The 13,561-nt window shown below is 37.4% G+C and overlaps 1 protein-coding gene across 1 annotated transcript in view; it reads right to left on the reverse strand.

Annotated features, from left to right (window-relative positions):
* CCSER1 (coiled-coil serine rich protein 1) overlaps positions 1-13,561 on the reverse strand; it is a 488,588-nt gene that overhangs the window by 406,322 nt on the left and 68,705 nt on the right. The window lies entirely within an intron of this gene.

The raw sequence follows: 13,561 nt of genomic DNA on the forward strand, positions 1-13,561 counted from the left end.
ATCTTCTGTCTTTACAGTATGGTGGCCTCCTCCTGATTTTAGGTAATCCTGAAGAAAACATTTTGCAAATTTTTTGCATATTGTCAGTCTTTTCCTCATTGATACATTGATATCGATAAAGTTTTGCATTAAACCATGTCATCACTCCAAATGTTTTTGTTCAGTTATCAATAATAATATTTTTTTGGATGGTGAACACGCTCTCCAGTTACATGTGATACACACTACTAAAAACACTGATATCAATGTTTCGATGAYAGTATTCCAGTAGCAGATAATTCCTAGTAATTTCTAGCTGGTAGTTTTAAATCAGCTACAACAAAGACAAGAGCTTTATAAAAACAAGCGTCTTGAGTCGGTTTTGCGGAAAGTAAAAGCTACAAGTGCTGCATTACCACTATTACTCTAGTGCTAGGTTTAAAATGAAGAGTTCCCCAGTGAAGATAAAGCAGAGGTGAAAAAAAGTGACCCTTTCACTCACGGTCATCATAGAAATARAAGACAAGCACTCTGGCACCACAGAGCAGCTGTTTTGGGGCTGGGGAAACAGATGACTCGCATCTGGTACTACATCAGTACATCATTAAAGTGGAATTCAGAGAGGCAGTAATGGCATTCTCATAAGGTGGCCACCTGACTAACAAGAGAAAGTACTTGCTGCGGGCAGCAATTTTTTCCTATTAGCAATGCTTCTGCTCATCCCAATTATTCTCATGAGTACCACAACACAGTACTTCATCAAGGGTAGAAAGATAAAGGGAATAGCAAATGAAGTGGTGGGAAAGGAGGAGGAAAAAAGAAAAAAAAAAACCCTTAACTGAGATATCTCCCACCTTAAAATATTGGATGTCTTTCTGCAAAGCTAGAGCTAACGCATTCAGTGAATACTAATAGATGCTTTTAACTAAACTTAAATGCAGGTTGCTTGAGATACCCATACCTGCAGGACTTTCAGAGCTACACAGTATGAAAAATGTTACTTCTGGACACCTGAGCCCCGGTAAAGGAAATTTTATATGCGTGTGTACACCAGGTGCAGGCAACATGGGTCCCAGGACAAGAGATCCAATTTTCTGCATCTTTCCAGCATATTTTTATGCATTTTCAAGTTGCTGTAATTTTCTTTTCAAACTTCTCTTCAAGATTCAAGATCAAACCACTCAAATATTCTCCAGAGTTTTCTTTGATCGTTCCTGTCGCTCTCCTTACAGTTTTTCCCATGCTCCACATATTTTTAAAGCTTATGGGGTGAATCTGAACACTATGCTCTATGTTGCAGAGTGAATTCTGTTTAGGCATGCACAAATTAAGAGGCATCTCTTCCAAACAYGAAGAGGTTTCCAGTAATGCCTTTTCGGCTTGGTAATTTGGAGGACCATGTTTTAACTACCACTATAAGGTATTTTCTACAAATAATATTACAACTAAGATGAATTCCAAACAATGTGTCCATTTCAGCAGCTTGTCAAACTGCAGATACTAAATTCTCTACTCAATCACCCAGAGCATTAGCCACAAAAGTATGATCTCCATAAAATGCCAACTAAATGGGCACAGCGGGTGCACGAATATCACCAGCACTTCCCAACGCAGAAGCACCGATACAATCCCTGGGTKACAGTGTTTTAAAGAAATGCAAAACTATCCTCACTCAGTGAAACYATCCATAATACCTATCCATCAGCATAACAACACATAAAATTTATTCCTGCTTTCTCCACAGAATAGAAATCTAAATAAATAAAGCAAAATCTCCAAGAAACATAAAGGTGCTGAAAAGCAGAATATGCTAGAAGAAACAGAAAAATCTCAGTTGTAAGACAGGAAGGATCTGGGTTTTAAGCCAGGAAGGATAACAAAKGCCTTCATCTTATGTCAAACATTATATATTAAGTGTTTTGTCATCTAAAACACCATAATATGTTCAGATACATTCAAGATATGTCAAGGAAAAGCCATCGAAATCAACTGGGCAATTCTTGAGCTTCCACTGGATGTTTCAGGACTGTCACCTATGAATTTCAGTTATGGCTACAATGGTGCTGACATTGCAGAAAATGAAGTTTTAGCTATTTCGATCTTAAACTTTTTTCTTCTTTCTCWTGTGACCTTCCCTTTCATATTCATGGATAGCTCTTCTCAAGCTCACCTTTATTCGTGTACAACAMCACCCTGAATTGCTACAACTAACCATGGAAAATGTTGTCACAAATAAAAGTGTTTTCATAGCTAAAAAATAATGCTTAAAAAAAAATTAAAAAAGAAATAAAATAGTGGACATGCTGTGGGAGGAGACACCAGCAAAGCAGCTCATCTCCACTTTTCTCTTCCCCTAACACTACTGTAAGCACAGGCTTAGGGCTGGCTTTTCATGTTGAGAAAGATTTTTGTCCCAAAAACATCCTCAGCACATTCAGACACTAAGAGATCGCAGTGCCCAGAAGCAACATGTTTTTTTTTTTCCTGCTAGATCAAGTTTTATCCAACTGAAAAATGCGTGTTCTAAAAAACACTATTTCATGATGCATGCCTGAAGCACCAATGTTTTTAAAGCTCTTCATTAACCTGTGACAGGMTGTATGGAATTCAGAATGGGTAACTCTTCAATCTACAGAAGTGTCTTTTATWCCTATAGGGGCGAGTGAAAAATTAGCTGCCTCAGAGGATAACACCCTCGCCGTACTGCAATTCCAAACTCGGGCTGTTTCTCACCAGCAGCTTTGCAATCTGTACTAATGGCCRAGATGAGAGCAGAGCCAAGTTGGAGATTATGGTTCTCCTAGTGACACAGAGTTTAACTTGATCACAGGCTGTATTAAGGCATTAAGAAAAATCTTAAATTGTTGCTTGTTGCAGCCCTTGTAAAGACGAGCACTGTAAGTTTCTTAGTGTAGAAAACCAAGTGGACAAAAACAACAGCAATAGGCCCAAATAAGACTGCCTGTTATAATTCCTTTCGCACTTCTCAGTGAAGACACAGAACTATCATCAGATTATTCTCCACATGAAAGTTCAAGTGCTCTCCCCCACCACATTGCTCTCTCTTTTTTCTTTTCTTAAGAAAAGAAAATGCCAGAAAGTTACCACCCTGTGACTCTACACTCCACACTGGGATATTTAAGTGGAAAGATTCGGAGAATGAAATGTAGAACCAGTAACTTAGAGAAAAATCACTTAGCTGCATAGAGCAGACCACTAAGTCTAACACCAGAATTTGTCATGTAGCTTATGAAAAGAAGCATTTTTTTTTAATTCTACTAATAAAATACGATTTTTTTTACTTCCCCGTCATGTCAAAATATGCTTCCCTTTTTTTAACGTATGTTGGACTTCTGTCCAGTCAGCTGCATCAGCTTAACCATGTTTGACATGTAAAAATGCAATACTCTTTAGATGCCCTCTTCAAACAGTCTCCAGAAGCACTGGATAGGCGAGGTCTTATTCTTTTTATAAAAACAAAATAAAATATTCCTTTTGTATTCCTTTTATATATATGTGTGTGTGTGTGTCTCTTTCTTTTTCCTCCCATTCAAACTGCTATATAGTCCATGTTRCCTACCACATACTTTGATAAGCATCTGCAATGTTACAACTGGTTTTATAACCACAGTAGATCTTAATACTAGAATTGATATTAAAAAAAAAACCAAGAATTAAAAACCCTTTATAAAACAAAAATAAGGTCACTGTCAAACTGACACCTCTGACACTAACAGGGAGGCCTCTAACTGCCAAGGAAACAGATTAATAGTTAATCCTCCTGGTACTTCGCTAAATGTCTGTTATACACCTGCATTGCCAAATTTGCTGTACAGATATAACTTTKGGTTTCCTATATCCTGTGCTTGCCCTAACAGTTCAGTCATGCCTACAGGCTAACTRGAATCAAAGGCGTCATTTTCAATCCAAGATTGGATGCGCTTGGTCAATCAGAGAATCACAGACCTTGTTGTTTTCTCCCTTACTATTGTGAAGGCAATAAAACACATTGGATCATTGGAGGTTTCCACTATGGTGAAAGTATGTAAATAGGGGCACAGAGTTGGCTGTTGAGAGGATTAGTTACATTTTTTGAGATGCAACAAGAAAGAGATAAAAAGATATTTTTCTTGATAGATGAAGGAAAAACTTAGATTTTCCTTGAAGAAATCCCATAAGCATCTCCTCTGTCAATAAGGATATTAAAATTTGCAATAAATGTTTTGTTGAGATTAAAAAATATATATATTTTCAGGTATTGCCTGCACGRCTGACAGGAGAAAAATGACTTTCCTTTTGACAAATGCCACTGGGCTGAAATGTCAATAGACTCATAAAGCCAACTGATACCTATAATTAGCTATGACATTTATAATTAATGGAAACTGAATTCTGAATTATATAATGCTAATTTGACATGTTGCAGTAATGCTCTGAAATACATTTTCAATCTCAAAGATATGAGAAATCTATAGAGTTATGCTAATAATAAAATCACTATGATATCTGAGAAACACAACCAAGACTGATTCATAAAACATTGTACAATATGAACACAGAATACAACTTACATTATTATGAAATACCTTTTCTTTCTATTATGGAAAATAAAGTTATTCTACCCAGAGATCTAGATTAAATTAAAACAAATATATGAAAAGTTTGTATGGTATTTCAAGCCATAAGCTTGAAGATAAATATAGGCCATGTCTGTAATTATAAAGTTTATACTTTCACAGAGATCAAGCAAATGGGAGTCTTCATTACACACACACACAAAAAAAATGGCAGGGAAAAAAAATAAATGTAAATACAACTGACAATGTTCCATTAATGCCTGCAGTGGAGAGCTCTAAATGACAACAGGATGAATGAAGAAAATACCAAGTAGAGATTACAGAAAGGGATTACCATGAAGTGAATAGCATCATTTAATAATTGTATCTTTCTTCTCACTAAGTAAAGCAAGCTTCAACTTGCTAAGATATATGTTAGAAGCCAAAAATCTGTAATATGTTCTTAGTGAACTGGAACTGTATGTAACACTGCACGTATTATTGGGTATGCARCCAATTGCGCAGAAAGGATTTCAATGTACATATTTTCTTTTCTCTTGCTTGCTATTTTATTAGAAGAAAACCTTCTTTGTAACTACAATAACCCCCTTCTCTTCTTCACACATAGTCCTTATACTGGGGGAAGGAAAGACAGAAGGAGTTGCTAATTGCTAATGGGCCTGTTTATCAAGACTTGACCTACCATCATTTGTCTCGCTTGAGGATGTAATGGGTGAAATGTAGTGTATCAAGCCTAAAAAAGATTTCACTCTGGAATCAGTAGGCAGGAACACTGATAACATGATACAGTGCAATATAATATTCAGGCATTTAGAAATAAATCTCAAAGGCAGCACCAAACTAAATTGCCCTAATATATCAATCAAGAGAGGGAAGCAAGGAATGCAAGAGCAGTATCTGCTCGCTACATATTAAGCTGTTAGTGCTCTACCTGTTAGTTCCATATACTTTCTTTCTAGCTTCATTTGTATTTTCAGCTTATCAGCTAAAATGAGATAAAATCTRATCTGCCATTAGATGCTAGCTCCCGCATTCAATCCCTGCCATCTTCTCATTCCTATCACGTCTGTTTTCAACCCCCAATGAGAAGGCAAAGGCACAGCACTCTCCACATACATTTTTTTTTTCCAGTAGTAGGAGTACTTTTCCTGATCACTTATTTTGAGATACTTATTTAAAAAAAAGAATTCATGTATTACCCTGGATTTATACCAAGGGATGCTACTTTTTACTTTTCCTTAAGYGATTTTCTCAGGCCAAAAGAAATGTGCCGACTGTTTCAAACCTGGTGACGTTAAAGGTCTRTCCAACCACCTCCAGAGAGCAATAWCATTTTCAGATTGCAGGAAGAGGCCTCAACCAGTRTGAAGTGGCTCCGATCAAGCCAAGTGAGGAATACGTCTCAATCACATAACAGGTACCACACAGGCAGACGGTGCATGAGGATCCCAGGAGAATCGGGATATCTAATCATCAAAGAGGTGCCAGGGGGTGGATGCTTTCAGCAGAATCAAACAAACACCGGGTACACTCAACACGGGAGAGAAAGAGGGGCAAAAGCATCACCCAATAATCAAACAGTCCCCAGGTTCTCAACAGCATCTGGTGCAGAAATCTTCATTCTCCAGAGTCGTAAAGGGTTTATCTTGCCATCCTTTTACACGAACAGAATGTTATAAGCTTTCTCCCTTCGCAGCTTCTCTTTAATATTGATTCCTTTGAATATCTATCACTGCTTCATTTTTCTGCTGTTACTAAATGAGAAAAGGAATGCTTTTAAAAGAAAGGCCTGCAGCCATTGCACGCATACCTGGGCTGTGAGCGCKCCTCATCATGAGCGCTCTGCCCGCATTTAGCAGAGCTCCTAGCAGTGAGCCTGCCCGTGCTGCCCAGCTGCTCCCTGCTGTCCTCGCGCCTCAGCACGAGGCAGCCTATCAGGCAGGGCCTGTGTGACAGCGGCTGAAGCGACCGCACCAAGATGCACACACAAAGCACTCTAATTATGACACCAACAAGGCACAAGTCCCTGAGTACATCACTTCCTCTACGTACAAATGAGATTTTCTCTTACCACTAACCCCCTCCATTAGCTTGTGTCACCTCTCAGAGTGCCTCATGTACAAATGTTGTAAGAGTACTTTCTAGGTTGACAGTTTGAGTTATAAACCGTACAGAAGAGAATGTGACAAAGGGCAGAAACATCGTCAACATTCCCCTTGCAAGCTTAACCCCTAATAAAGCTTGTCAGGTTTTACTTAAAGGCATCAATGATGAAAACAGTCAAATTAACAAAGGCACCATCCTGTTTTAGCAACAAAATAAATATGAAGAAATAGGTGTTTACAGTGAAAAGCTGCCTGCTGAGAAGAGCAACAGCACCTGATCTGCAAAATGTAGCTGTCTAAAAAAATTTACTAAACAGATAAATTTTGAATTTTTCTGAAACACTTGAGTTTTGGCAGACTTTCACATGTGTAAAAAACAGATAAGCCTGCAAGGAGCTTGGGTCTACAGGTGACACAGAAGTGGAGAAATGGGAAACTAAGAGTTACTGAAATACCGCATTAACAGAGTTGCTGGAGCCACAGCTCACTAAAGATAAAAGAAATCCAAGGTTTGCTCAAAGTTTACCTAAAGCACATGCCCTAAAGAAGGATTTATGCCCTCAAAAGCTTGTTTATTTTTTCCCTTCTGTTTTAGTAGGTCTAATAAAATATTATCTGTATTGCTGCATTTTTCTGCATAAATTTAAAAATCAAAGCACTTGGCCTAACCAACAATTTCTCTTTGCTGCATTCATGGAATGTACACACAAGCAGAAAGCAGATAAATTACAGATGTAGATTATTCAATTAAAAGCCAACAGACACAAAGTTATTATCAGTAGCCCCTCTAGAAGATATACATGTAGCCCTCTGAAACAAATAAAACTCACTAAGAATAGCAGAACAGGAGCAACAAGTTAAAACTAAAGTCTCATTATTTCCCTTAGCACACTGGAAATAATTCAATAAATCAGCCAGTTGAGTTACCTCGGGACTTCTTCAGTACCAAGAACTGATAACACCAAGTGTGTTGCTGCCTGTGCTCATTTTTTTTCACTACTGTATAAATGGTTGCTTTGGTTTTATGGAAAACAGCTACTACAGTAAAAAATGGTCAGCTCTGTAATAATATTAAGAAAGCTACTCTCTTCACTGATCAAAAGGCTTTGTAAGGGACTTGTTTATATCGTTTTCTTGACTAACATGTAGGTGATGTGAAAATACTTCTCCTGAGAGAATTTACCTTCCCAGGAGACGCAGTACTTCACTCTCTGCCCAATTACTCAGTCATATTGTAGGTGTCATCTATACATCTATACTAAAACAGGAACAAGGCAGTAGTTTTTATCTCTCTATATCAGCTCTTTTCACAAATGTATCACATTTTTATTATCTTTTGTTGGAACCCAACTGATTTTTTTTTTCTTACTGTGAAATAAAAAGCCACAAAAAGAACAATAAAATGTCTCAAAAAATATCCTATAAAGGCAGATATGTTATGTCCTCACTGTGCTCAGCTAAAATAAGAAAATACTAAGAAAGTTATAYAGTTTATAAGCTACTTTTATGGAGAGAAAAAAGGTAGGTATTATGAGAGACTATGGAAGATAAACTAAAGGGACTGGATGCAAACAGAGACCATTAATTTAGCAACAAAATACAGTTTTTCAAACAATCCTTTTCTTCTTCTTTTAAGCTTTGAACAACCTCACCAGCAATAGTGTATCTCTTCCATCTCTTCATAGAGAGGATACTTTGGAGTCAAGATATCTGTAAGTATCAAGATATCTGTAAGTATCTTGACTCCAAAGCTTCATACTGCCCTTGGCGCAGAGGTAACTGATAAGGTTTTATGACACATGCTCTTAGAAAAGGTCTAGCAGTTGATGGTCCTTCCCAACTTTATGAAGCTGTCAGCTGGCTTTCTTTTGAAACCTGTGGCTGCACACATACCAGGAAGTTGCCTGATACCTCCCCTTGCATACACACAAGCAGTTTGCTCTCTACAGGGCTGCCTGTCAGCATGCACTGACGCTTGCCTTCTGCTTGGATACAGCACCACCTCAAACTAGCTAAACCTAAAAGAATATTGGGCAACATGGCATTAGTTTTCTTTTTTATCTCTATTTATAGATACATAGATTTTTGATTTACACCCAATAGTACCTTTACGTACATGTCCAGTCCTATTCAATCTCATCATCATCAACATAAAGCCACTCACAGATGAAAACTGCTATGATTCCTGTTTGCCTGATATCATTACATCATTTGAATTTACAAGCACCACCATTCCTTAACAATGTCTGTTAGCATGTAAACTTTGTAATGACACCAAGTGCAAACCCTGCACACAGCAAAAGCACATCCAGGCAGGATTCAGACCTGAAACCAAACCTAGCACCTGTTTATCCTTTCTGCTCATCTTGGATAGGAAAACAAGTTGCACTACAATTCTACAAAAATGTTTCCTGAAGCTCTATCTTTTCACCTTTGAAATACTCCAAGTTAATAAAAACTGTCATTTCCTTTGCTATTTGCCAAACAATTCTCAGCTTGATTAAAGCTCTGGACAGAATCCATTTAGTGTTTGTTCTATTTTTGGTAATCAAATATGATTTGCCATCATAGCTCAGAGATTAATAAGCAAAGATAATTTGTTCACCAACTATTTCAACAATCAATTATGATTAAACAAAACAATTATGAAAGTTCCTGATTTTATTTTTGCCTTATTTGAAGGTTTGTCRGCTTCTCCCCCCACCTCACAGCAATGACAGAGCTGATGAACAATTTATCATTGGCAGTTTGATGTGTTCCTCCATTCAACAGAAACTGAAACGTGTGTTATCGAAACAAGATCCTAAACCTTTTATCTGACACYCTGCCGAATGTAATTTTTTTTAAATAAATACCAAGCAACAACAAATATCTTTTAACTTCTCTAGTTACTAGACTTTACAGACCTCCTATTGTGCAGCAATAAATATGCTTCAAGAAAAGACCTTATCACTTTGTAGTGTTGAATACTGCCACAATTGCCTTTGCTATGCATGACTGAATATAAACATGGATGCTACCCGAGACCCAAAGCATTCATAATAGTTCCTCTCTCTCTCTYTCTTATTTTATGAAGCCCACCATCCCTCCTTCAGTGCTATTTCCTTCTACCTGTAGATCTTTCCAGTGGACTGCTGMAGAGTCCACTACACTGAGGTCAAAAGCAATATGGAAATTTTACTTTTTTCATAGTTTGCTCATTTTAGAAAGCCTCAAAGTGACCACAACAATAAACCTCCATCAAAAAGAAAAATTGAGCAAAAAGCCCTACCTCTTCCCTTCTGTATTCAGCCTTCTAAAAAGGAATTCTCCTGAACAGAATGACTGTATACAAACACTTGTTCTCATTTTTCACACCACAATATGAAGTAAATCAACCAGACAGAACTTAAAACATAGTACAAGCAGATGAGGAAGGAACTGTTCATAGCTCCTTCGAAATACTAACACATCAGGCTCACAGAACTCCTTTCAGGAGCTTGTTCTTCCATCAGCAGGTAAATGCTGCCCTGTACGCAGTTCTACTCATAGAAAGCCTGGAGCCTCTAGTGACAGCCTACTTCTTGACTAAATACATTTACCCCTCTTCAGGCATGTTCTGAATTAGGTCCTAAGTCTGCTTTATTGTGCCACATCACCTTTTTTAAAATATTCCTAAGACTGCCAAACATTTCATGAATCCCTTCACCAAATATGGTGTAATTTAATAAGAGATTTAGAAGAACATTATTTTCCATATTTACATTGGCACCAACTATGCAACAGAAACAGGGAGCCTAAACAGCAGCTGTAGAAACAGTTGCAGCCCTGAGTTTCTTGATTGCGTACATCTACAGGTAGAAAGACAAAACGATGCAGAAGACCTGAAGCCTAGCATGAAATGAGTGAATAACTGTCGCATCACAGAGAAAAAGACAATCATGAAAAAAAAAATCTTTGTATTAACAAAATAAGAAAAATGTCAGCGCTGTGCATACTCTGCAATTTAGCTGCAATCAGAGCTAACATGAATGGTAATTAGAGACATAAATCTCTAAGAATCAAGATGCAAAAGCCTTTTTTTTTCTCCCTCCTTTTACAGTCTCTTAAAATGCAGTATTTCAAAAGCCAAGATAAAGTTTTGATAACAAGATCAAACTGCTTTCCATGTCAYATCTGTCCTTAAAAAGTCAAGACAGAAATGACAACTCCTTATTCCAATCTGGAGGAAAACTCTCTTAGAGCGTGACTAACAAAAATACAAAAAGACTTGTATTACTGTGCACATTGCCGCACTTACATGGGCAAAATTACATTACTTTCCTCTTTCAGCTCAAATGCCTGATGGTTTGATACCAACAATGCATATTTTATAGGCTGCCTTATTCTCCTCTGAACAATGCTCCTTGGAGGCAATATTCACAGAAATKATGCTTTCCCTCCTGGATTTCAACTCTGCAGGTAATAAAAAGGTTTTGAATATTTCTTGGTAACCATTTCTATCAGCAGATGACCTTTTTCATTCCCAGYAGGGAAACTGTAGGAGCACTGTAGAAATAAGAATTCAGGAAAGAATTCCTGCCTAGTAAAATAATAGTAAAAGGTTCTCCCCTCTCCTTCTGTTCATCTGCCTCCCATGCTCTTACTCTCAGAGGTCGACTACCTCCAAGTTTCCCATAAACTTCTTTCCTTACCAATGCTCATTCATTTCCCTCTCCACATTACTTGCAGGGACGACCAGTTTGATTACAGCCAGGTCATATCAGCTCTGCAGATTTCTCCTCACATTCTTGCAGTACCAAATCCAATGCAGCCGTAAATCCTAATCTTTATTTCTCCTTCTCAATCTTTTCTGGATTTGGATCTGTTCTCCCATTCGCCTGAACCTCTAACTTCTCCACTGCTATAGGCAGGGTGATTCCAAAACTATCTACCCAAGTTGCAGATTTATAAAAAACATTTCATTTAGATAGGTGTTCCATCCCAGTATTCAATTATTTTAATTGAAATGAGATAAATTTCACAAGGTTTATTTGGGGATAAATTGCTTGAAATTGAATCATTTCAGGTTAGACTTGTGAGGAGAAGCTGGTAAGTTTTTTATTTCTCTACTATGACCAAAACAACAACAACAASAAAGATGCCAGGAAATTTATTTCTAGGCAAATACAAAGCTGATTTTGTCAGTCAAGTGACTCCTACATGATTCTTCACTGGTTAACTTTTGGAATACATTAAATGACATTAAATAGCAGGCACTTAGTTCCAAATCAGCAAACATTCCTGTTCCAAACATCATCCTTTATCCTTTGACTCTTAACTCTCCTCACCCCATTCTTCTTTTTTTTATCCCCAAACTCATGTTGGTTTGGGCATTTTACTTACTCTTGGCATGGGGTAAAAAGGAAGAGGCGACATTATCTCAGTGAAACTAATATGAAAATGTGAAGAAGCAGGATGCACAACAGACACCAAACTAAGTACAAAGCAAGAACAAGCAGATATGTTACTTACCCAAGCACTGTCCCAGCTGCTGAGTGATTTTCCCCTTCCCCTAGGCCTAATATGGCTTGCCTTACCAGTTACCCTCCACAGAGCTCTCTTCCAGGGATCAGCCTGTTTGTAGTGTTTTCATTTTGCAGCACTACCATGTTTGCTCTGAGATTTATAACAGCTATTTATAACTCAACTCACCTTCTACCTGTATTAACATAAATGTATTAAATTTGAAAAACCACATTGATGTTAAAACTCTTGTTTACCCTTTTACACATTTCAATGATCATGTCCTTATGGAACCGTATCATATACATTCAAGCATAAGCATTTAAGTACCTAATTTCTTTTAGCTGCATCTCAAGAATGAATGTAATGACTCCAATCTAATTTTTAACTAATTTTTAATAAACCACAAAATGTATACTACCCAACAGACTCTTTCCCACAAAAAAACAGCTTCTAGTTAATATAACCTAAAAAATCACAGATGCTTAAATCACAAAATGCTTAAACCCCAGTTCATTGTTTCCAGCTTTTTTATGCTAATAGCACCCTGAAGGAGCTTTCTCTGTGCCAAATTAAGGAAATGAAGCCCCAAAGTATTACCTACCTACAGTGACGTGTTTATTCCTGTTTAGATACCACTATTCAGCATTTTTTTAATCTAATAGACCCAACAGTTCCTGTTTTAAGTGACTTTCACAGTTTCCTCTGGAAAGCAGAAAACAATCTGTTCTTTGCAAATTAAGACATTTTGTTACATTATTACAGAGCAAGTTATAAAGGAAGGGTCTCAAAGTTGGTTTCACRTGAAGGGTGAACTGCAGCCTCACAGGTCTGCTTGAGCCACCTGGTAGAATTGATGCTGCTATATATTCTCCCTTGAGAAGACCAACACAGCAGAAATGAATTTGAATTAAGTAGAAATCTTAATTGAATTAAGTAGAAACCCACATCAACCATTACTATTAAAACTGACAGTCAGATTTATTCCTCAAACTCCCCTCAACTTCTGCTTCTGTGTTCTAGCACAACTATTCATTTTTTCCCCTGAAGTTACGGCTCTTGATGCTTTTCAAAAATTTACATGCAGTAATTCTGCAGTCTGACTCTCAGTTTTATTTTTGCGATTCATGTTCTCTCCTGGGGATCAAAAAAACAGGGCATACGAACTTCTCATTGGTTTTGCACATTTGCAGTGTTGCATACTTCAGGTCATTCTCTTACCATGTTGTCTTATTTATTTCTGCATTTCTACTTTCTTTTTGCCTGTTTTATACATGGAGAAGGAAGAAGAATCTGAGTGGAGAACAGAGAGCTCAGCCATAGCCTCTGCCACTCCTACCAGCCATGGAGACTTAACTAGTCTCGATGYCTAAATATTCCAAGTCGTAAAAGTCAACTTAATGGTTTGAACATTTT

Source organism: Nothoprocta perdicaria, unplaced genomic scaffold, assembly GCF_003342845.1.
Source record: "Nothoprocta perdicaria isolate Ctin4 unplaced genomic scaffold, notPer1 scaffold_249, whole genome shotgun sequence".
NCBI classification, from domain to species: domain Eukaryota; kingdom Metazoa; phylum Chordata; class Aves; order Tinamiformes; family Tinamidae; genus Nothoprocta; species Nothoprocta perdicaria.